The 25,002-nt window shown below is 44.3% G+C and overlaps 1 protein-coding gene across 1 annotated transcript in view; it reads left to right on the forward strand.

Moving 5' to 3' along the window:
* Positions 1–2,792: 2,792 nt before the first annotated feature.
* The window catches only part of LOC142256969 (leukocyte antigen CD37-like), a 119,786-nt gene continuing 97,576 nt past the window's right edge, over positions 2,793–25,002 (forward strand). The window contains exon 1 of the mRNA XM_075328993.1: positions 2,793–2,945. The gene's annotated coding sequence lies outside the window, so the exon portion shown is untranslated. The remainder of the gene's footprint in view (positions 2,946–25,002) is intronic.

The following is a 25,002-nucleotide window of genomic DNA, read 5'->3' on the forward strand; positions in this document are numbered from 1 at the left end:
ACACACACACACACACACACACACACTGTATACAGTATAGTAAAAGATTTTTTGCTCCCCCCCCCCCTATTTCTATTGCTAATCTGATTCACCCCAAAATAGTTGGTACGCTGCATTCCCTGCCTCAGCTTTTATACAGGTCGTGCTACACTATTTCACTGTAGAGATAAAAATATAGCGCATATGAGAAGCACCCGTGGAGTGATTTCTGTATATTTATATTATAGAATTGCTCACCTGGTTAGGTTGTGCGGCTTCGCCCAACCCCGGTGTTAGATGTATAATTCCTCTGGGAGATGAGGGACTGTCTCAGCTGGCGTTATCCGTTGTTCTGCTGGGTGGATCCAGGTTTGTTGCCGCTGCTGGCTTCAGATTCACCGACTTCTTGAATCCTGGAGCTCTGTGCGGACCTGCGTCCTCCCGCTGTTAGTTCAAATGATCTGATGGATTCTATTACTCACAGCAGCTCTACCCGGATTCCCTTATGGGAGTAGGCATATAGAAAAAAACCTGGCACCTGAGGATGGCAAGTGTATCTTGCTGAAACGCGTTGTGTTAATACAAGAGCTTTATGTTATTAATAATAAAGCCAAATTTCTTAAAAGATCAAAGACCAAAGATCTATTACTAGCGCTTACAAAGACCGGAATCTTTTTTTCTATGTGCTACACTATTTGATTTACTACACTGGGTGATGTACTGTGAATAGAATGGCTGGGCTATAATATGTGATATAAGGCCCCTTTCACACATCAGTTTTTTGCCATCAGTCACAATCTATTGGCTCTACCGATCCGTCGCAGATCATGGAAAACTGATGCGACGGATCTGTCGAAAAAACATCACATCAGGTTTTTTTAGCCCAACATTGTTTTTACACCCCATCTGAGCATGCTCAGTTAAAAAAAAAATGGATCTGTCGCTGTATTCTGTCATTTGACAGATGACAACGGATCCTGCGCCCATAGGCTTCCATTCTACCAAACGACGGATCCGTCGATGTCCGTTTTTTCGACATACACAAAAAATGTTACTGAGTACGTCGCCTCCGTCCAATGGATGAAACGTGATGCAATCTGTCGCTAATACAAGTCAGTGAGGAAAAAAAACGGATCCAACGGCATCAGTCACTAGATCCGTTTTTTTGAAAATTCGACGGATTGGGACTCATGGCAAAAAACTGATGTCTGAATGGGGCCTAAGAGCTGTAGAGCCTTATGCCTGGACATGCCCAAGTCTGTTGCCAATGTATGTAAAGCGCTGTGGAATTAATAGCGCTATATAAATGAATAAATATTATTATTATTATTATTATATTCTTCCGTTGATGCAATTGTGACGCCCCTGGACTTTCAGGTCGTCACAGGGTACTGCACAAACTGCCCTTCCGTGCAGTATCCACCTCCCTCTTGGTTCTGGGTCCCTATCTTAATGGTGTTGCCTCCAACAGCAAATCAAATCCTAGATAAACCCTGCACCACACCCACCAGGCACACCAGTGGGCGGCTTGAGTGGAATAGAATCGCCCACCTGGGGGGTTAGGGAGGGGAGGTTAGGGGTGTAGTCAGTAGAGAGTGAGAGAGTAAAGAGAGAGGGTGAGAGAGAGGAAGTCGGGTGCGGTGGCTCCTGGAGAAGCTATCTAGGCTGCAGATGGTGGTCTGGGCCTAGAGGAGTTGGACCCCCGGTCGCAGGGGATTGTGGCAAGGTGCCTGGACCTGTCGAAGAGGACAGCCGGCAGCCTAGCACTATCACCGGTCCGGGGCCGAAGGCACGACGGGGTACACGGACCCTAGGTTGGGGAGTAGCTTCAGGCAACCCGACAATTCACCTGAGGAGAGCGGAGCCATTATGATCTGTTCCCACCCGCTCCAGAATCGGGGCATTAGTGCAACGAGGGGAATAGGACATTCCAATCCAAAACAGTCCAGAAAATCCCAAGCATTAACCCTGAGAGCAAGCTTCTCACTTAGCCACAGTGGGGAGTGGGGCCCGGCAAGTTCCATACTACCAGGACCAACAGAGAAGTAAACTTAGTGCCAAGAGGCAGGTCATGAATCACCAGGCAACACTATGGGGGATGGGACCCTAACGAGCTCCCCTCAGCGGCAGCGGTACCCAGAGAATTGGTTTACCCGGTTGTCAGCGTCTGCTTATGAACTGAGTGAGTACGAGAGTGACCCCTGCATCCCATGGCACCCTACACCGAGTCCCGGGGCATCCCCCCTACCCGTGGAGGGCTATGACACCTTGTCGCCCCACTTCATCAACCCGGGTACTCCCAACGGCAGCGGTGGTACTCCCAAATTACCGCACACCACGGGTGGCGTCACGAACTATACATCAAGTCCCCTGTAAATACCCCCTTTCATTTGAGTGACCGCACAACCCCGGGTCCGGAGACCCTCGAGCCACAGCAAACCCGGATCCGAGCAGCCCGGCGGCACACAATCTTTTGCATTTGCCAAAATAGCAGCAGCCATTTTTATTGATTCACCCGAATCGAATCACAAATTGTTCAAATTCTCCAGAGGTTTTCTTAAACTTGATACAAATTAGATTTCGAGTAAATAAATTTGACCATGTTTACTCAATACCACCTAAAGGCTGCGACTTTGGATTTTTCCCATGCATTCTCCCCCATGTGGAACCACAAGTTTCAGCAAGTCTACTCGGAGTGACTTTGTACTTGACTGTGCAGCTCCAATACTTGTATAACTAGACTGACACACACAGGCTGCCTCCCACATTATGCATATGCCCTCCCTGATAGGAGTAACTGCAGGCAGCCAGTCAGCTCTGGGGGGGGTAGTTCTGCTTTGTGAATCATTCAACAGAGGGTGAAGTCCTAAAGTTTGTAGTTTACATTGTATCGCAGGGACCCAGACAACTGCTTTGCTGAATTTCATCCCTTCTCTTTGACCCTTTGTTATTACAAGAACGTTTAGGTGAGTAAATACTAGTTTAGTGCGGGATCTGCGGAGGAAACATTTGACATGTCTGTTTAATAATGAATGGTGTAATGATGTTTTCATGTATTAGATGTCTGGTTACTGTATTTTACAAAGTTCCGCAAAGTTTTGCTATTGAGATAGATATGTAAAAATTGCTACTTTTAGGGAAAATTGTATGTGCTTGGATTAGTTTATATATAATATATTGTTTACTATTGTTTCAATGTGGATTCTACTATCTCATTTTGAACATATATTATAAGTGTCCTTGGGGGGGGGCCTCCAACATGATCATTGCGCCCTATCATGGTGGATCCCCTAAGACAGTCCCAAAATATATTGGGTAGTAAGGGGACGATACAACATTTTTCCTCGTTAGCAGTAAACCTTTGATTCTTAGGGCGATTATCAGAATTTGTAACTTGGAGCTAGGTCATTACTGTCAGGTCTTAGACTTCTTCAAAGCAGATTTTAAGAAAATCTCAGACCACAAGACTTGTGAAATACATTTCCCAACCAGTAAATTACGAATCGAGAGCTCAAAGGCCACTGAGTGTACGCTGATGGATGAATTATTCAAATGGCTTAATGAGTGATACAACGTCCTGGCAACATTTGCCTTGCAGATACTCATATTGAATGCTGCGTCCTCTGGAGAAATCCGTCAAGAAAGGCATATGATGTCTGTGTTGTATTAGAATAAGGAACGTACACATGCTTCATGGTTAGAGCAAGACACATTCAGGTCATCTGAAGTTTCCTATTGCTAAGCTGGTTTTTGATGTGGTGAAAAAAAAAATAATGGAGGTCTGTTATCAATTGTGAACTTTTTCACTAAAAGCTTAAAGTTTTGTTCTGTTTTACTTTAATAACAAAGTTAAAGGGGTTGTCCACTACTTTTACATTGATTGCCTTTGCTTAGGATAGGTCATCAATGTCTGATTGGCCACAGTCTGACACCTGGCACCATCACCGATCAGCTGTCCTCGATGACGATGGTGGCAGCTGTGATCGGAAATGCTCAGTGCCGGAGCTGCTCCGTCTTCTGATAGGGGCCGTGGACGGGTACTACACATCAATATTCAGATCAATGTGCAGAACCCGGCCACGACCACAGTGCATCTCCAAAATTTAGCAATTTTGGCCATCTGTTGCTGCCACCGGCGCTGAGAACAACTGATCGGTGAATGTGCCGCTATTAGTTGACGGGCACCTCCGGAACTGAGCATTTCCGGCCTCGGCACCAAGAACAGCTAATCGATTCGTCAGGGGTACTGGATGTCGGATCCCGGCCGATCAGAAATTGATAACTTATCCTATGGAAAGGCCATCAATGTAAAAATAGTGGACAACCCCATTAAATTTAAAGGGAACCTGGCACCGTTTTTTCAGCTTCTAAGCTGCGGACACCACTAGTGGGCTCTTACATACAGCATTCTAACATGCTGTATATAAAAGCCCAGGCCGTTGTGTAGAATGTAAAAAACACTTTATAATACTCACCTAACGGTCGCGCTGCTGTGGAGTTGGGCCATATGGGTGTCTCCGTTGTCCGGTGCCGGCGCCTCCTCTTTTGGCCATCTTCGTCCTCCTTCTGAAGCCTGTGTGCATGACGCATCCTACAACATACACACTCGCCAGTCCCGCGCAGGCACACTACAATACTTTGATCGGCCCTGCTCAGGACCTGAATGCCGGCGAGTGTGGATGACGTTGGACACGTCATGCACCCCGGTTTCAGAAGAAGGAGGACGAAGATGGCCGAAAGGGGTGGTGTCGGCACCGAACAACGGACATGCCCATCTGACTAGAATCCACTGCAGCGACCGTTTTAGGTGTTTTTTACATTCTACACAGTGGCCTGGGCTCTTATATACAGACTATTAGAATGTTGTATATAAGAGTCCACTGGTGGTAATCACAGCCTATAGGCCGAAAAACCGGTGACCGGTTCCTCAAGGTCCTTTAGATGGAGCATCTGGATTGGTCAAACTTTTTCTTATGTGCCAGAGGGCTATGTGCCATGGATGAGGGGGTAAGAAACAAGGTAGGCACTATGCCTTGGCCAGAGTGCAGAGCTAAAAAACTCAATTTTCACCCAGTGGGAAAAAAAAACCAAACCTCTTTGTCTTGAGAAAAGATCTTGAGGTAACAGTGATATTTCTAATAGTTCTCTACATTCAATATATACAATTTGTCCTTAGATTTAGTAGCTCAGAATTGAATCTAATGGGATCAATAAAAAAACTTTTTGTTCAAGGACCCCGAGCAATCCCTCTCAACTCTTTTACATTCTCTTATTTTGGGTCCTCCTGTCTCGACGCACCGGAAATTCCCAGAAAAGCGCAGTCAGGCAGAAAATCACCAAATGTGGAAAATGCCTTAAAATGCGCTGATCTTTATATCCAGTGTATTCTAAGCATGTCTAAGAGATATAATTATGCCAGGCCTACCCTTCCTTTTTTTTCATTTCCCTGTGAATATTTGTAGTAATATTCTTATTGTTGGTTTAGTTGCTTGTAGTTTAGACCTTTTGCATTCTTGTGTGAATGAAATTAGCACATGCTGTGCACCGACTTACAAGTGAGCATGTGCAATTATACAACAATCAGTCTAAATATGCCGAGCTGCATTATAGAGTATAGTGGCAAGGACAAGCAGCAACCGGAGCCTCTGATGAAGTGCACAGAGCCTCTGATGAAGCGTAGGGAGCCTCTGATGAAGCGTAGTGAGCCTCTGATGAAGCGTAGTGAGCCTCTGATGAAGCGTAGTGAGCCTCTGATGAAGCATAGTGAGCCTCTAATGAAGTGTGTGGGAGCCTCTGATGAAGTCTAGGGAGCATCTGATGAAGCATAGGGAGCCTCTTATGAAACGTTTGGGAGCCTCTGATAAAGCGTAGTGAGCCTCTGATGAAGCTCATGGCAGTCTTTGAAGCATGTGGGAGCCTCTGATGAAGCCTAGGGAGCCTCTGATGAAGCATAGTGTGCCTTTAATAAAGCGTGGGGGAGCCTCTGAAGTGTAGGGAGCCTCTGATGAAGCGTAGGAAGCCTCTGATGAAGCATTGTGAGCCTTTGATGAAGCATGGGGAAGCCTCTAATGAAATGTAGGAAGCCTTTGATGAAGCATAGTGAGCCTCTGATGAAGCATGTGGGAGTCTTTGATGAAACGTGTGGGAGCCTCTGATGAAGCATAGTGAGCCTCCAATGAAGTGTGTGGGAGCCTCTGATGAAGTCTAGGGAGCATCTGATGAAGCGTTGGGAGCCTCTTATGAAACGTGTGGGAGCCTCTAATGAAGCCTAGGGAGCCTCTGATGAAGCATAGTGAGCCTTTGATAAAGCGTGGGGGAGCCTCTGATGAAGTGTAGGGAGCCTCTGATGAAGCATCGTGAGCCTTTGATGAAGCATGGGGAAGCCTCTGATGAAATGTAGGGAGCCTTTGATAAAGCGTAGTGAGCCTCTGATGAAGCATGGGGGAGTCTTTGATGAAACGTGTGGGAGCCTCTGATGAAGCCTAGGGAGCCTCTGATGAAGCGTAGTTAGCCTTTGATGAAGCGTGGGGGAGCCTCTGATGAAGCGTACGAGCCTCTGATAATTTAAGATCTATGACTTTTAATGCGCTATTCAGATATACAGTTGATTTGATCACTGATCATGCATGTACCTTAATGAAGCAAAGCAAGAAAAAGCCACTGGTGAAAATGAAGAATAGGTAAGCTTTCCCTGTAGCAGGCACTTTCATTTTTAAGCTGGGGTCACAGAGCTGTAGATTCTCTCATGCGAGAGAATCGGGTCAACTCAAACTGTGATCAGAGTGAGAGGCAATTATCATTTACTGTGATCCGAGAATTCGAGCAAAAGTGAGAAGAGATTAATTTCTCCATCTTCTCCATTGCCTGCCTCGGCGTATATTGGACTTTCCTTGAAAAACACTTAGCAAATGAGATTTAATGTTGATAAATGTAAAGTAATGCACCTAGGACGGAGTAATCCTATAGCTGCGTATACATTAAATGGAAGTAAACTCGGGACTACAGAACAGGAGAAGGACTTGGGTATTCTCATTACAAATAAGCTGAGCAGCAGCACTCAATGTCAAGCAGCAGCTGCTAAAGCAACAAGATTCTAGGGTGTATAAAAAGAGAGATTAGATCCCGTGATCCCAACGTATTGTTACCCCTCTATAAATCACTTGTAAGGCCACATCTGGAATACGGGATCCAGTTTTGGGCTCCACATTTTAAAAAGGAAATTCAGAAGTTAAAATCAGTTCAAAGGTGGGCAACTAGACTACTACAAGGAATGGAGGCCGCCCATATGATGAGAGGTGGCAAACGTTGGGATTGTTTAGCTTAGAACAAAGATGTCTCAGGAGAGCTAATTTATATGTATAAATACATGTGTGGTTAATACAAAAGACTGGAATATAACTTATTCCTTCCAAAGACCCTAATAAGGACCAGGGGGCACTCAGTGTTGGTGGATGAAAGGCAATTCTGGCAGCTAAATAGGAAGGGGTTCTTTACAGTTAGAGCAGTCAGACTGTGTAATGCCAACCACAAGAGGTAGTAATGGCAGATACTATAACAGCTTTTATAAAAGGGCTGGATGATTTCCTCTGTACACAACATTGTGTATTATAGATAATTTAGTGACAAAAAAAATGTATAATTGGTGGAGGAAAGATGAACTAGATGGACAGAGGTCTTTTTCTGACCTATGTAGCTATGTAAATGCAGTAAAAAAAAAATTGCGACTTGCTTGTCTTATTACACTGAAGATTGTAAGGTTACCCCATTTGCATTATGCTGCAGCGTAGTAGTTGCAAATAGTGATCTTTGGCTGAGTGTGACCTGCGTTGCGATCAAAGTTGACTTATAGCCCAAGCCTAAATGTTTGAGGCGTTATCTTGGACTTAATGTAGCTATACACATGCTGATTCTATTTTTTTTTTACTCCACCATTCACATGTACTCTCTGCTAAATTGAGCATACATGTGTTCTGTATGGAAAGAGAAGAGTAAGACTGCTTTCACACCTCCGGTTTTAGCAGAGTCAGCCAATCTGGCTCTAAAACATATGCAACGGATGCAGCGACAATACCGCATCCTTTGCATACGTTTTTCCATGTGGCCCGTCCGTTTTTTGACGCTTGCGGCAGGCTACTGAGCATGCGCAGTGGAAAAAAACGCATGCAGCGGCCATATGCAGTTTCTGCCGCAGGACGCCGCATGCGGCGTTCATAGGCATGCATTGCAAATCGCGCCGCATTGGCCTGATGCGGCTCGATGCGTTTTTTTTTGCCAGACAAAAAAACGTGCCAGGCAACGTTCCATCCGGCCTCCGCATCGGCTAAATCTGCCGCATGCGGCAAAAACCGGACCGAACCAAGCCCATGCGGCACAATACGGCACTAATGTAAGTCTATGCAAAAAAAACGCAACTGGCGGCAAAAAAAAACGGTTGCGTTTTTTCTGCAAAGCGCCGGATTGTGCCGCACTTCAAAAACCGGATATGTGAAAGCAGCCTAAGCTGCTGTAAGACTTTTCTGATGGCAGCTTGTCTCTAGTGAGAAGGAAGCGATTAGTGGCTTGACCTTAAAGTGTCCAATTCTTCTCTTCCCCAATATCAGCTATCAGAAGGTCACATGACTTGTAATATATAAGTGTCACTTGGAGGTTTTTACAAACATCACCGACTGTCATGGCGGTGTCAGGATCTCTGGAGACTACAGATTCTGACACTTCACATGAGAATTTCTCTGATGTCTGTAATCAGCCCAGTCAGACTCGGGTGTCAACCAACAGATTGGTAGTTCATAGGCAGGTTAAGAAGAGTTAATCTCTGTTTGTCTGCTAGTGAGTCTCCTAGATCTTTCCTTCTATGCCAGCTATATTTTATTGAAGCTGGTTTGTTGAGGTGTTGTGATTCAGACTGTTGCTGTGTGCAGTTATGGCGTTAACCCTTGTCTTTTTGTTGCTACCTTCCTGCTCTTGCTTTTCTCCTTAGTCTCTCACTGTTTGTTCCTGTGTGTCTGCAGCGTGTCAGAGTTTTGGTTTTCCCTTGTCTGTCTTTATCTGTGTTTACATCTCACTCCTGCCCCTTCCCTGGTGGGAGGGGGGTATCAGATCTGATCAGGAGCATAACCAGGCACGTGACTCAGGTATCTACACCATTAGGGGTAATCCTGAAGTTAGAGAGAGCCTAGAGACCCCTAGCGTGAGGGACAGCATAGGAGCCCCTTGCCCTCGCTTACCTACAGTCACATTGTGACAATAAGGTTATCTATGTATAGTTTTTCTGATACCTAAGAGTTTTTTTTGTAATGGTGCTTGAAGTGGTAAGTTGTATACGAGTATATACATAAGATCTTACCTCTATTACCAAAGCCTATATTACAAGGTTATACCATATTTATATAAAGCGACTGCAAATCCTCTATGCTGATAAAGACAATACCACTTTTGCTGTCTAAATCGCCCCCTTGTAAGAATGACTTATACTTGTATGCCACGAATAGCACTTTTAGTCTGCACTAGTTTCACTGCATGAGGTCCTTTGTGTTCTGCTATTTTTCCGAAAACTGAGCAGCAGATGTTTTCCCTTTATTTGCACATATCTGTGACAGGGTGGGGGATTTCACTGCTGGCTGCCCATCATTCAGCCTCGTTAGGAAAATAGTGATGCATATGACACATGTTATCATTTGACGGTAATGCTGAAGCTTTTTGGCTCACATGTGCTCTTAAAGGGGAGCTGTCATCAGAAAGTTATGTATTGTCTAAATTGTTTTTATGGGTTTTTTTTTGTAATGTTTTTACAAATCATAATCTATATAAAAAATAGAAATCTTGCAATTTTCACACTGGCCACTGGGGGTTTCGTAGACTCTTAAAGAGGGGGTCCACTACTCGGACAATCCTTTCTCAATCTGAGTATTTGTCCCAAAACACATACTCACCTCTGGTGCCAGCTTCGTTTCAGCAGTATTGGACAACCCCTTTAAGGGTCTAAGTAAGCCCCAGTGGCCAATGTGAAATTGCAACGTGTGCAAAGGTCATTGTGACTTGAGGGGGAGCAAGGTTTGCTGTGAAATCACCTATTGTGAATGCTGAATTATCAGATATGTACAGAGAGGTTTTACCTTTCATTGTCATCCTGCCTCTGCTGATAATGTATTGCATGATAAGTCTCTATATGCTGACCATTTTTTAATTATTAGGAAAGCACTAGCATTAGACTATATCCACTTTCCTGAGTAGAAAATTGGATATAGTACTCTGCTGATAATGAGCCTGCTGAAAACGCTTCCTGAAAAGATAAGAAATATGAGTATAAAAAAGTCCCAGTATCCAGTGTGAAAATTTCAAGATTATTGATTTAGTTTATTTATTAAACATTGTGATATTGGGATTTTACATGTAACGCAAAAACCTTTTTTGGTGATAGCCCTTTTCTAAATGAGAACCTGGAAATGATCAGCTGATGCATGGGAAGAAAGCCGCATGGGCTGTGGTTGGAGAAGTGGGATATTACATGGTACCCTTTCAAATAAATGGGCAACTACTGTATATATTGTATGGTTTGACTACATGGCCAAATATATTATTGGCAGCAGTTGTCCTCCATTGGTATCGGTGGGGTAGGGGGTAACCCTTCATTATGAACCGTATTCTTCAAACGTTTCCAACAGGACCGAAGTATTATATGATATCCCATCCCCCGACCATATTACAACATTGCAACAGGGAACCATATTGTTGATGTAAAGTCTACCTCCAACATATTAGTGATGTCATCATCACCATTTACTATTGTGCTTTCACGGTTGGAGACCACCAGCTTCCATGAGTGATGTCACCTCCTTGCCTTGAACCCTTCATTACCCTCCTCGCGGCGTCAGTGGGCGTCATCCACATTGTCTAATGGTGGAGAAGATTCATAGAAAATGTGATCAAAACGACATGTTGCGATGACATCACCTCCTGTTTTGACATTTCTCTTGAGTCGGGGTTGCTAGGAAAACTGATTCAATACAGATGATATGGAAAAGTTTACTTGTAAGAGTAACAGCTAAAGTTCACGATCCAGTGGTGCTTGCCTCAATTATACAAGGAATTGTAGATGATTATGTGCATTAGTCATGTGTTTCTGATGCATGTTTCAGTATAAATGATGGTATGACTAAAGTGGAGACTTTTGGTTAAGACACAGCGTGGAATACCATTAGTGTCTGATAAATGGGATCCAAGCCCTCAACCACCACTGATCCCGAGATATGGAAGCAGCTCATAAATGGGATCCAAGCCCTCAACCACCACTGATCCCGAGATATGGAAGCAGCTCATAAATGGGATCCAAGCTCTCAACCACCACTGATCCCGAGATATGGAAGCAGCTCATAAATGGGATCCAAGCTCTCAACCACCACTGATCCCGAGATATGGAAGCAGCTCATAAATGGGATCCAAGCCCTCAACCACTACTGATCCTGAGATATGGAAGCAGCTCATAAATGGGATCCAAGCCCTCAACCACCACTGATCCCAAGATATGGAAGCAGCTTACCTTCATCTACCATAGACTATAGTACAGAATGACAATACAAACTTGGCAGGAGTACGGGGCTGTCATCATAAGGATTGGTGAGGGTCCAAATTGCCTTGATGGTGTTGTCCCAACTTGGCCTTACATGAGTGACCCACTCTCCACCCTCCCTGCTTTTGGTTTGCTAGGGAGTGGTGTGCTTCCGAGTAATCAACAGTTGAGACCATGAGCATGGTTGCACCCCTGGGCCACACCGTGGGTACTCCATGTGGCACCCAGTGCCAGTATAGCCACTACGTCATTGAAGGTGTCCAGGGAGGATGTCTACCTCTCCTCTGGGGTTAATAGATACATATAACATGACAGGTTCTCTCTAATGTTTATGCTTTGCTTCAGTAATAAGGAGCTTTTCATCTGTTTTTTTTTTTTGCTTGATATGATCTTTCATTAACTATAAGTGGTCACAAAGAAACATTTCCTTATAAAATCATAAAACTTACAAGATAGGCTTTACTACTAGGTCTGAAGCCCAGACAGTAATATCATTGTTTTACACAGACATGAAACGAACATACATTAAAGTGAATATATAGGAATATACTGTAGCTGGGAAACAAAATACTAAACCTGTTATAATAAAATAAGCCTGCCTGAGAGAAAAGGAGTCTGTATAGATAAACCTAATATAAATCCATAAAATATAAGTATAGCTCTATTCAGACTTTCAAAAGAGGCTTAGCTCAGAGCTTTTTTTGTCAATCGTGGCAGATTTGGCACCATGAGTAGTGATGGTATTCCTGCCAAAATACTATGAACAATGATGGAACCTGACAGACCCCATTATAAGTGAATAAGATCTATCAGCAACTAGTACTATCTATTGTGTGATTGCAAGTATTGTTGTATGAAATTGGCAATTTAAGCAGAGATGAAGTTCGTGAGGGCTTAGCTGACGAACAGAGTGGAACTAGCCAAGAAGCCAAACTCTACCTTAACGGCAAGGGAAGCAAGCTCAATGTTTGTCCTGTCTCAACTTGGACCTGCTTTTGTGACGTCTGCTTCTGTCACCAAGCCCTGCCATAATCATTCTGCGGATGGCACTGGGGATGGTGAACGAGAAGCTCTAGATGGCACTGCTCGTCCAGAGACTTGGTCAGTATTAGTGTGTGTGATGGTGAATGAGAAGCTCTAGATGGCTCTTTAGGTCCAAAGACTTGGTCAGTATTGGTGTTTGTGATGGTGAACGAGAAGCTCTAGATAGCACTGCTGGTCCAGAGACTTGGTCAGTATTGGTGTTTGTGATGGTGAACGAGAAGCTCTAGATAGCACTGCTGGTCCAGAGACTTGGTCAGTATTAGTGTGTGTGATGGTAAATAAGAAGTTCTAGATGGCTCTTCAGGTCCAGAGCTTTGGTCAGTATTGGTGTGTTCTGTCCTGTTGTGGCCAATGGGATAGCACCACATCCTACCAAAACTCTTAGCTTACTGTTGGGAGTTGCCAGTTATAGCTTTTACTTGCTCTGGTTCAGTTCTCTTGTTTATCTCCTGTTCAGCCTGTTTGATTCTCGTTCTGATCTCGGCCTGTTTACTGACTATTCTTTTGTCTAATTATTTTATCCTTTGTTTGTCTTCTTGGTTCATACCCAGTGATCCAACCATTCTTGACAGCCTGCTTCACTGGCCAGCGGCTACTCTGAGGACTCAACCCAGGACCTTTGTGTCCACATCCTGTACAGGGGTAAAAAGGTGAAGGTCATGGCTTCCATGGGACCTGATAGAGAAGCAAACAATGTCTGTGGAAGCCCTATATAGAGCTGCCAGGCAACAATGGACAGAGCCACATTATACGCCCAGAATGAAGAAAAGCCTACTCTGAAAAGAGCATATCATACTCTGTTACTTGAGCCAAATATCTGATCTATTGGAGAACTACAATTATTGGGGACATTATAAGTTTCAAAGGTGTTTGGCATCACTAAACTTTGAGGAACATCAAAAACTCATCGTAGGCCCATACCCCAATTATAAGGAGATCAAAATTCAAGCCTTCATTGAAAAGTGACAATACAGGGGTGATCCTTTTCTACTAACATACATGGCATATGAGAAGCTATAAGTGATGTCACTTGATATATGTTCACACCCATCATCCCACTGATTTTAATATAGCAAACGATGAATGGAAAATGTATAACAAAGCACTGCGCTCCTCGGCGCTTCACAAGCAACAGACAAATACGTAGACTCAAACTTTCCAAAAATAAAGTTGTGCTTTTTGTGTTATGGTCAAATACCAAGTATCAGAACAGATAGATTTGAGCACTCTCAAGAGACCAACACACGAGAAGGATGAATGTACATCATCAACTCAACAGTTACCCTACCACAAGAGATAGTAATGGCAGATACTATAACAGCTTTCAAAAAAGGGCTGGATGATTTCCACAGTACACACAACATTGTTGGTTATAAATGACTTAGTGACCAAATGTAGAACTGGTGGAGGAAGGTTGAACTAGATGGACCTAGGTCTTTTTTCAACCTTAGTAACTATGTAACTATGTTAGTTTCCTGTCACTGGTGGTTTCCTGTTCTTACCTTCATATATAAATGTTGTTTTCTGATGCTATCTGCTAGACTAAAAACACATTTGCAAATTAACCATAGGTGAACTTGTTCTTCAAATTTAGAGAATTGCCTAAATAGCAATTACTACGTATACTGCTGTCATTGGAGTTATAGAGCCAGGCAGTTGCTAGAAAATTGTCGTGCCTTGGATTTGATCCATTGGCCTCCTGTGCTTTGGTTTGTTTCCCTTCCAGTTGAGCCACAGGCAGGTTTGGTCACTGTCCTGGTTCTGAACACTTTGTCTATGTTTGTACACTTTGTGTATTCATTGCCTTTCTGCCAACAAGTGTTTCCTATGCTGTAATTCAGTCTATCCTATCACCCGGCGGGTGTAACTATTTCTAGCTTCCCCAGGCTTCCATTTCCCACTGGTGATATTTCTGAAGTGGACCCTGCTTGGAACTACAGACTATTTTTATTTCTTCTGGAAGATTATAACTTTTGGTTCACCTTATTTTACTCTGCACTATCCCCCGGATTCTTAATGAGGTATGTGGAACCCTCGATGGCCAATTAGGAAGCAAAGGTCTGTGTGGTTATCTGAGTCATCCAATTAGGGTTGTTTCAGTCTGCCCAGGTGCCTTTAGGGATTGAATTTAATTTGATTAAGGAGTGTGATAGGCCACCCTAAAAAGATGTGTTTTTAGGGAGCGTCTGAAGCTGAGTAAGTTGTGCTTCATCCTGATTTCTTGGGGTAGGGCATTCCAGAGGGTTGGTGCAGCTTGGGAGAAGTCTTGGATCCGGGAGTGAGAGATTCTGAGTAGTGTGGATGTTAATTGAACGTCATTTACAAAGCGTAGAGAACAGGTAGGGTGATAGTGAGACAGAAATGAGGGTGGAGATGTAGGGGGGTGCCTCACTGTGGAGAGCTTTGTGGGTGAGAACAAACAATTTTAATTGGATCCTGTGATATACGGGCAGCCAGTGCACAGAGCAGAGGCATCCGACTAACGGTTAGTCACATAGGTGACCCTGGCTGCTGCATTAAGGATGGACTATAGAGGTGAGAGTCTAGGTAGGGGGGAGACCAATTTATGGAGAGTTACAGTAGTCATGGCGGGAGTGGATCAGGGACACAGTGAGGGTTTTTCTAGTTTCCATGGTGAGAAAGGGGCGGATTCTAGAGATGTTCTTGAGGTACAAGCGACATAATACATAACTCTGGAGTCCCTTGGTCTTAGCAGCCCTCTTTTCTCTGGCTAAGAAAGGGGGATTGTATGTAAGAACCCATCTATGATGTTAACATACACTATAAGGCCATATGGATCCATAGCGCCAATAGATTATCCCTTTTCATACTACCTCCTACAGGCTGCCATTTTCTTATACATGTAGTGCTATATATCATCAGCACGTAAAAGGAGACCACAATGAATATATAATTGATCACTATTTTGATGGTTTTTAAAGTCTTATTAAATGAAATCACAATCCAGTTACATGTGTTTGATGCTTTAACTAGATTTTGCATTCTACTCCATAACTAAACAGTAGTTTCTTTGAAACCGTGAGTCTGCAAGGTATTACACCATGGGTTTTCCATTTGGAAAGCTGAAGACTTAAAAGCCCCAAGTGAGTCTACAGCTTGAACATTCCTCTGGAAACTGGGACAGTTTTTCAACATTTCTACGTGAAGGACAATGGCTACTATGTACGTGCGGAGATTGGTTTACACTTCTTAGGTAAATGTGACACAAATAGCTGGAGGGAATTTGAAGAACTGCAATGGCTTAGAAAGCCGGGCCCCACAAATAAGAGCTGGAAAGCCATTCATTAGGAAGTAGAGGACTCTGTCCTCTCATTACATATTATTGGATAAGGTGTGTCTAGTCCAACAAAATGAAAGCTGCTTCTTGTAGTGAGTGGCCCTATTCTCCTGATACTAGAGGCAGGGCAGGAATGAATGAGCTTTGCCAATTACATTTAGAGTATGTTACAACGTCGAAATGAGATGATTCTGTTTAAAGGGTCACCTTGGAAAATGCTAGCCGACAATTGTTTTGATCAAAAAAGTGTAAAAGCCATACCACCGAAACAAGGTGTACTCAATCAGAATAGTCCCTACCTCTAATATTATATCTCACCATGAGCCAGCAGGCCTAAAAAAGGATGGGGACATTGCAGGACCCAAGAGGGACTGTTTCACACCTGCCGTGGCAAGCTATAGAGAAAAGATGTACAGCCCAAAAGGGGATGTCACGCTAGGTACAGTGAAGTACCAGCATACAGCGAAAGGAAAGGAATTGTAGACCCTGTGTCTAGGAAAGCGGGAGATGGTGACCTCTGACTAAGACTATCACTGAGCCCTGGGTTCCCTCACTGCCCTAGATAGGTTCTACACCTATACGCCGAGCTGGATACCTGGCCCTAGGCTGATCCTGATCTCGGCCGTAGGTAAGGAGCGGATGGGATGAGCACTTAGTCAACCCCACTAAGCTCTAAAGAAGACACAGGTATAACAACCAAGTGAAGAAAACCACAACTTATCTCCAGATGCCTCAGGAAGAGGAACTGCAAACAACAACCAGGTTACACCAGATGAATGCAAGCCGACTGCTTGCACTGAAGACTTGTTTAAGGATAGAGAACTTATCACAAGCACTGAGTATAGGGTAAAGAGAGTATATATAGACACCAAGGAAGTGCTGATGAAAAGCAGCTGAAAGGATGTGGAACTCCGCAGGGTCTTAAAGGGAAAGGGATGAAAACAAAGCAGAGATGATACATAGGATACCAAATACATCAAGCAGGAATGATAGAAGGTTAGGTAGCAGTTTGTGCAGCCAAACTCTGTGATCTTCTGACTGTCTGTCACCCGTGACACTCCCTTGACAGGGGAACCATGCCCTGTATGTACAAAATTCAAGGAACTAAAGAGACTGGCACATCAGGTGTTATAAGTGCATTGTCTGATGGCTCGATTTCAAGATTTAATCCGTGGCCTCTTGCTCAATGGTCGGTTTCCCTGTCTGCTGAGCTATGGTCTCTTTTTCTTGGTCCTTATGCTGATGGGTCCTATTGCCTTTATTTTTCCTCTATAGGTGTTTTCCAATGTCCCATTTTTAGTTTTCCGTATCACAGTCTGGGTGAGGATATACTGGCTATATCTCTATGTAGACTAGTTTCTGGGAGTTCCAGCCCTTCAACTTAGGGATTTACCTTTGAGTAAACACCAGTTGAGTGCTGGCTGTGTGTCGGTTTTGCTTTACTTCCTAGCCCTTACTCCTTTCTCCTTATATGAACTTGTTTTAGTTTATCTCATTCTGTGTTTGCTTGTTTCCGCACACTGTCCTCTCCCATTGTAGACAGTGAGTGGCGGTCTCCCCTCTGGTCTTTCAGGAAGCATGAGAAATCCCTTGATGGCCTTTTCGAGAGCCTGGTTGAGATTATGCTTTTACTTGTGCGGCTAGGGTCTTTAAGGCCGGTTTCACACATCAGTTTTTTGCCATCAGGCACGATCTGGCAAAAAAACTGATGCGACGGATCCGGCGAAAAAACAGATCAGTCGCATCAGTTTTTTCCATCCGTTTCTTCCGTTTTTTGACGGATCCGTTTTAATACTGAGCATGCTCAGTTTAAAAAAACGGAAACCGGTGCCAGATTCTGGCATATGACAGATGACACCGGCTCCGGCGTCCATAGGCTTCCATTATAAAAATCGCCGTTCTGGCGTGATCAGTTTTTTCGCCGGAGACAAAAAACGCTCACTTCAACGTTCCATCCGGCCGCAGGACAAGCAAATGTTGCCGGATCTGGCGAAAGACGGATGGAACGCAAGGCCATCCAGCGCAATCCGGCACTAATAGAAGTTTATGGGGGAAAAAACGCATCCAGTGGCAACAGACGCCGGATGCTTTTTTTTCATGTTTTTGCCGGATTGTGCCTGATGGCAAAAAACTGATGGGTGAAACCAGCCTTAAGAGTGCTTTACACGCTGCGACATCGCTAACGATATATCGTCGGGGTCACGTCGTTAGTGATGCACATCCAGCGCCGTTAGCAATATCGCAGCGTGTGACACCAATGAGCTACGATCAACGAGCGCAAAAACGTGAAAAATCGTTGCTCGTTGACACGTCGATCATTAACACGTCATCCTTAATATCGTTGCTGCTGCAGGTACGATGTTGTTCGTCGTTCCTGCGGCAGCACACATCGCTGTGTGTGACACCGTAGGAATGACGAACATCTCCTTACCTGCGTCCACCGGCAATGAGGAAGGAAGGAGGTGGGCGGCATGTTCCGGCCGCTCATCTCCGCCCCTCCTCTGCTATTGGATGGCTGCCGTGTGACGTCGCTGTGACGCCGCACAAACCGCCCCTTTAGAAAGCAGGCGGATCGCCGGCCAGAACGACGTCGCAGGGAAGGTAAGTCCGTGTGACGAGTGTTAGCGATGTTGTGCGCCCCGGGCAGCGATATGCCCATGACGCACAACCAACGGGGGGTACGCTTGCTAGCGTTATCTGTACCGATATCACAGCGTGTAAAGTACCCTTAAGCCTGTACAAGAACCAGTTGGGTGTGGCCATGTGTTCCCCTTTTCTTACTACCCCATTTTGTTTACGTTCGTAACAAATTGTGGAAATGCACATTCATACTGTGGTCATTATCAGACAGAATCTAAAGGTACCGTCACACCAGCGATCCCACCAGCAACCTGACCTGGCAGGGATCGCTGGAGCGTCGCTACACGGGTTGCTGGTGAGCTGTCACACAGGCAGATCTCACCAGCAACCAGTGACCAGCCAGCAGTGACGCGTGGAAGCGATGCTGCGCTTGATAACTAAGGTAAATATCGGGTAACCAACACGATATTTACCTTGGTTACCAGCGCACACCGCTTAGCGCTGGCTCCCTGCACTCCTAGCCAGAGTACACATTGGGTTAGTTACCCGATGTGTACTCTGCTACGTATGCAGGGAGCAGGGAGCCGGCACTGGCAGCGTGAGAGCGGCGGACGCTGGTAACGAAGGTAAATATCGAGTAACCAAGGAAAGGGCTTCTTGGTTACCCGATATTTACATTGGTTACCAGCGTCTGCAGAAGCCGGCTCCTGCTGCCTGCACATTCTGTTGTTGCTCTGTCGCTGTCACACACAGCGATCTGTGCTTCACAGCGGGAGAGCAACAACTAAAAAATGGTCCAGGACATTCAGCAACAACAAATGACCTCACAGCAGGGGCCAGGTTGTTGCTGGATGTCACACACAGCAACATCGCTAGCAAGTTGTGCCTCAGCAGCGATGTTGCTAGCGATGTTGCTTAGTGTGACGGTACCTTAAGGTAGAGCATGTAAACACCAAAAGTGATAGACAAACAAAGGAAACCAAAACTATCACACAGTGCGCTCACACAGAGTAATCAGACAACAAGTGATAAGGAGGAAAGCAGGGAGGAAATAACCAGACTACAAGAGGTAATCCATAGCACATCAAGCAACACGCAGCAAAACACCAGACTGGAAACCAACAGCACACGGACCAGTGTAGCAGAAATCTATAGTCAGCATGGGAAAACAAATTCCTCCATCTTAAAAAGGTAGGGATTACCTGTGATAGGTCTCCCGCAACATGTGATCCAAAAGTTAACCAGCAGACTAACAGAAATTAACTCTTGCTAGGCCAATCACTAATGAGCACAGAGCTGGTCAACACCTGAGCCTACCTGTGCAACTCAGAATAACCAGAGAAAGTATAGTCAGGCTCAGGAGTATCAGAGTCTGTAGTCTGAACAGCGTCTGTTATCGCCATGACACTCAGCGGGTTTAGAGCAAAACACCATGTAACTGCAGATAATTTATGTTTGGGAAACCACTAAAACAATAAGTACGTTGTATCGAACCCAATCGTGTTACTTTTAATTAATCTTTTTGATTATATAAATACTATTCAATAATTGTAAAAAAAAAAAATCAGAATGTTCTGATACACTTTAGAGTTCAACTCCTTACGTTTTTCAAGATTTTATCCTTCTGTCTTTGATTGACACATTCTTATGTACAGTATCCAGACGGATAAAAAATAAGTGCAGACCTAGTATTTCTGACAGCTCAGGGTTAATTGTAATTCTAGGTGATACTCTACAGTATGTGCAAATCTACCTGGACTTCAGGTTGATGCATTTAAAGGGAATCTGTCTGTCAGCAGGTTTTGTTTTTTGCTATGTAAGCTGAAGACAGCATGCTGCAAGGGTTAAACATAGAATTCAGGGATGCCTGTTTTGACAGGGTCCGATTTGTTGTTTATTTGCTATTTGTTTAAGCATCAGGACCCTTATCATTGCAGGACTAAAATGTCACACGCAGGGCAGTCCAGCACGCCCCCTGGTGTGATTGGCACCTCACTGTCAATGTACAATCTCTATAGAGAGCCTAGTGTGGGCGGGGGCAGCTCTCTCAGCTCTGCTACATTGCTAAATCTAAAAATTCTGATTGTGTCAGAACTGTGACCCCAGTAATCTAAGTGATTACTTATTGGATTCAGTATCACATCATTTTGCAGCATTTTTTTTCTAGTCATTGTGAAACGTAACCTGTTCTATATATGTTGTAAAATTGTTTTGATTGACTAATAATGTAATTAGATCCTAAAAATGGCAAGGAATTAAGTTACAGTGTATATAAACATTGCCTATATTTAAAATTTGCATGAACAATCTGAATTTGATCTGATTGAAGTATAAAGGCGTTTGCCAAATTCCAAAATGTCAGCAAAATGTGGAGACAGGCCGTCCTAAACCAGTCTATTCCCATTGCAGCTTTCATGTATTAGGGGAAGGGTATAGGTTAGAAATGCTCCCAAACTAAAATAGCTCAGGGCATGGAAAAAGCTTAAATTCAGTGCGTTATGAGTCATGGAGCTATGACAATATGCAATCAGTTATCGAATATTTTGCCAAACTGTGTACGAGAGACCTTTTTATAAGCCGTGCAAAAATTAAAACATGGATACAGTGTACAAAGTTATAATGGGAAACAGATCTATTTGACTGTATTTATCTGTTGTTCCCAATGACTTAAATGGATTGTCTCAAAAAGCAGCAAATGCGATAAACTAGAAAATGAATCATTACTTGTCTTAAACTCCCTCTGGTCCAGCGCTGCTGCTCCCATCACCTCCTTCAGTCTTTGTATACTCATCCTGCACTGATTACGCACCATCTATGCTCATATTACCTCATCACATCAACGGTCTTGTGTCATACATGGCATAACCACCGAGGCCAGTGATTGTCTGCAGCGGTCATGTGTGCATAAGTGGGACATAATCACTGTAAAGTAAACACACCCTGGAAGCGACTATTGATGAGCGGGCACTACCATGCTCGGGTCCTTGGTACTCGTAACTAGTGATGAGCGGGCACTACCATTCTTGGGTGCTTGGTACTTGTAACTAGTGATGAGCGGGCACAACCATGCTTGGGTGCTTGGTACTCGTAACTAGTGATGAGCGGGCACTACCATGCTTGGGTGCTCAGTATTCGTAACTAGTGATGAACAAGCACTACCATGCTCGAGTGCTCGGTACTCGTAACTAGTGATGAGCGGCACTACCATGCTCGGGTGCTCGGTATTCGTAACTAGTGATGAGCGAGCACTACCATGCTCGGGTGCTCAGTACTCGTAAAAAGCAGTGGGATGCCTGGATGGGCGCAACTTGAGTATCCAAGTATAATGGAAATCTATGGGAAACGCAAACATTTTTCTGGGAAATCTTCCAGAAAAATACTCAAGTCCCCCACTGACATTAGTAGGAGAGTGGGAATAAGCTTAGGGCTTGGACAGCAATTAGGGTCACTCTGGGGGCTCGGACCTGGCCACCATCAAGCCTACCTTCGAGATAAGGGACAGCACAAGGTTTCAAGTCTAAAGGGTGCTTTACACGAGACAAGCTATTGTGCGATGCATCGTCGGGGTCACGGTTTTCGTGACGCACATTCGGCATCGTTCACGACGTCGTCTTATGTGACACCTCCAAGCGACGCAGTATCGCTCACAAATCGTGAGTCGTGTACTCGTCGCTCAGTTTTAAAAAAATTGTTTACTTTAAATGGTGCCGGTTGTTCATCGTACCCGGGATAGCACACATTGCTCCGTGTGACACACCGGGAACGATGAACACAGCTTACCTTACGTCCCGCTCATCTCTGCCCCTCCGCTTCTATTTAACCGGCGGCTGTTTGACGTCGCTGTGACGCCGAACGTCCCTCCCCCTTCAGGAAGAGGATGTTCGCTGCCCACAGCGAGGTCGCTCAGCAGGTAAGTACGTGTGACGGGGTTTAACAACTTTGTGCGACATGGCCAACGATTTGCCCGTGACGCACAAACGACGGGGGCGGGTACGATCGCTCGTGAAATCGCAAAATCGGTCGTTTCGTGTAAAGCAGGCATAAGGGCCTGCCTAGGGATCCCTTAATATACCCCGTGACATGGGGTTCTGGGTTCAAATCCCACCAAGGACAACATCTGGAAGGAGTTTGTATGTTTTCCCCGTGTTTGTGTAGGCTTCCGACAGTGATAGGGGATGTAGATTGTCAACCCCAATGGGGACAGTGATGATAATGGATGGAAAACGCTGCGGAATATGATGGCACTATATAAGCAATGTATAATAAAATAATAAATCCGTAACTATATTATTCCTAGTAGCAATATTAGAGGAATTACACAATGTAGACAAAAGCAGAATTGTTATTTCATGAGGAATACAAGTAATTAGTAAAACAGGCGAATTAGGAGAGATGACGGGTTGTCTTTAGGCACCAAAAATTGTGGCAATGACACATTTCACACAAGTGTTTATTAATTGGACTAATTCGGAGAAGTAGTTAATCCGCTTTCGATTTCTTATTACTCACCCTATTAATGAGTACAGTTCTCACTTCCGCTCTATAGATATGCTTCACAATGTGGAGCTTGAAATAGACTATAAAGAGCTTTCTGTCGCAGTGTGAGCTGTGTTTTGTGAGTAAGCCCCGCTGCTTAGAGCTGTCTTTGTTGCTCAAAGTGGCCTCTTCCAAGCCCGGAGGCGTAATGTGAGGAGTCACAATGTGCCTGTAAATAGCCCAAATTAGTGTAATGACGTATTCAGCATTTTGTATCGTCCTGTGAGCGTTTCCATTGGTGCCGCACAATAAACATAGTAAATAACTTTTACAAGAACACATGATTAAATGCAGAAATGCATCATTAAACGAGCAAAGGAGCGCGTTAAGCCCCATAATGGGCGCCATACGCATTAGATAGCTGTCAGCTGATCTGTCGTTGGGTTGACAGCGATCTCTCCCCAGTCACTTATACATAAGAACATGTCCTGCAGGACGTCAGCTGTCAATGCTACAATTCCCTGATCCTTCTCTCATCTGTCGGGGAAAACTCGAGAAGCCCAATACACATTAGATAATTGGGTGAATCCGCCAAAATCAGCAGGTTCAGATGTGTATGGAGGCTTTTAGATGTCAATATTTATTTATTTTATTCACTTGTATAGCGCCGTCATATTCCGCAGCGCTTTACAGCCGTGATCATCACTGTCCCCATTGGAGCTCACAATCTAAATTTCCTATCAGTATGTCTTTGGAGTGTGGGAGTAAACCCACGCAAACACACAAACTCCTTGCAGATGTTTTCCTTGGTGGGATTTAAACCCAGAACCTTAGCATTGCAAAGCAATAGTGTTGGAATAAAATGACAACTTTATGTTCATGTAATTACCATGTTTTGGGGATCCCACCATTAGGACCCCCACCAATTATGAAATAGGGTCCCCATTTGAATAGAGCAGCAGTCATGCAAGCTTTCTACCTTTCCTATTGGACTGATGGAGATTGCCACCTAAAATGTTCGACTACCTTTTTCACTCCCATAGTGTCACAGGTGTGTCACGCTTGACAAATAGTTCTGTAGTTTCCAGCTGTAAATGGTCGCAGATGGCTACACAAGCTGCTCGTTGACTTTCCATTTTTCCCTGCTTTGGGTTTATCCCTTTCTCTTTAGGACCCTATGGATGTCCCCACCTTCTCAGCTATTAATCTTCAGCACTTCCCTTTGGATCTTTAAATACTCTCATTCCCCCTTACTCTGTGCTGGTGATAGCTATAAATACCCTTTACAAGTCTTCAGTGCAAGCAGTCAGCTTGTATTCATCTGGAGAAACTTTGTTGTTGTTACAGCTCCTCTCCCTGAGTCACATGGAGTTGTTCTTATACTTTCCCTGTGTGTTCTTTAGAGCATAGTGGGGTTGACTAAGTGCTCATCCCATCCGTTCTCTACCTAGGGCCTATTTCAGGGTCAGCCAGGGTCAGATATCCTACTTGTCGCATAGATATGGAATCTATCTAGGGTGGTGAGGGAAGCCTGGGACCAGTGGTTAGTTTGCTCAGAGGTCACCATATCCTCCTTCCATAGACACAGGGTTTCCCTTCCTTTTTGGAACCCTCATGCTCGGGACAAGTGGGGGCCTCAATAATCAGAGACTGTTCAGCTATCCAATCATTAAGAAATATTGATCTTAGGACCATCACTTTTATATAAATGTGTCCATAAAGTTGGAACTTAGATTTTTCTTTTATATAAGGCTTCAAAACCTCAGCAAAGACATTAAGGTTTAGTGTGTTTCCACCCTTAATCTTTTGAGCTGTACTTTCCTATTTTTCTTGACAGTCCTGTGGATGTTGGGGTTCGGTTAAAAGTTTGGTTCGGTTCCTGGACTTGACCTGAACTCGACCCCAGACCTTGAACTTCATCCAACTCAATGGGGACCCAAACTTTGGTGCTGTAAAATGGTCATAGTAAGGACTAAGGGAGCTACAAAAGGAAACAAAATGGGGATAAGAACAGAACAATTGCCCTGCAAACAAATGTGGATAGAGAATAAATAATAAA

This window comes from Anomaloglossus baeobatrachus, chromosome 11 (genome assembly GCF_048569485.1).
Source record: "Anomaloglossus baeobatrachus isolate aAnoBae1 chromosome 11, aAnoBae1.hap1, whole genome shotgun sequence".
Taxonomy (NCBI): domain Eukaryota; kingdom Metazoa; phylum Chordata; class Amphibia; order Anura; family Aromobatidae; genus Anomaloglossus; species Anomaloglossus baeobatrachus.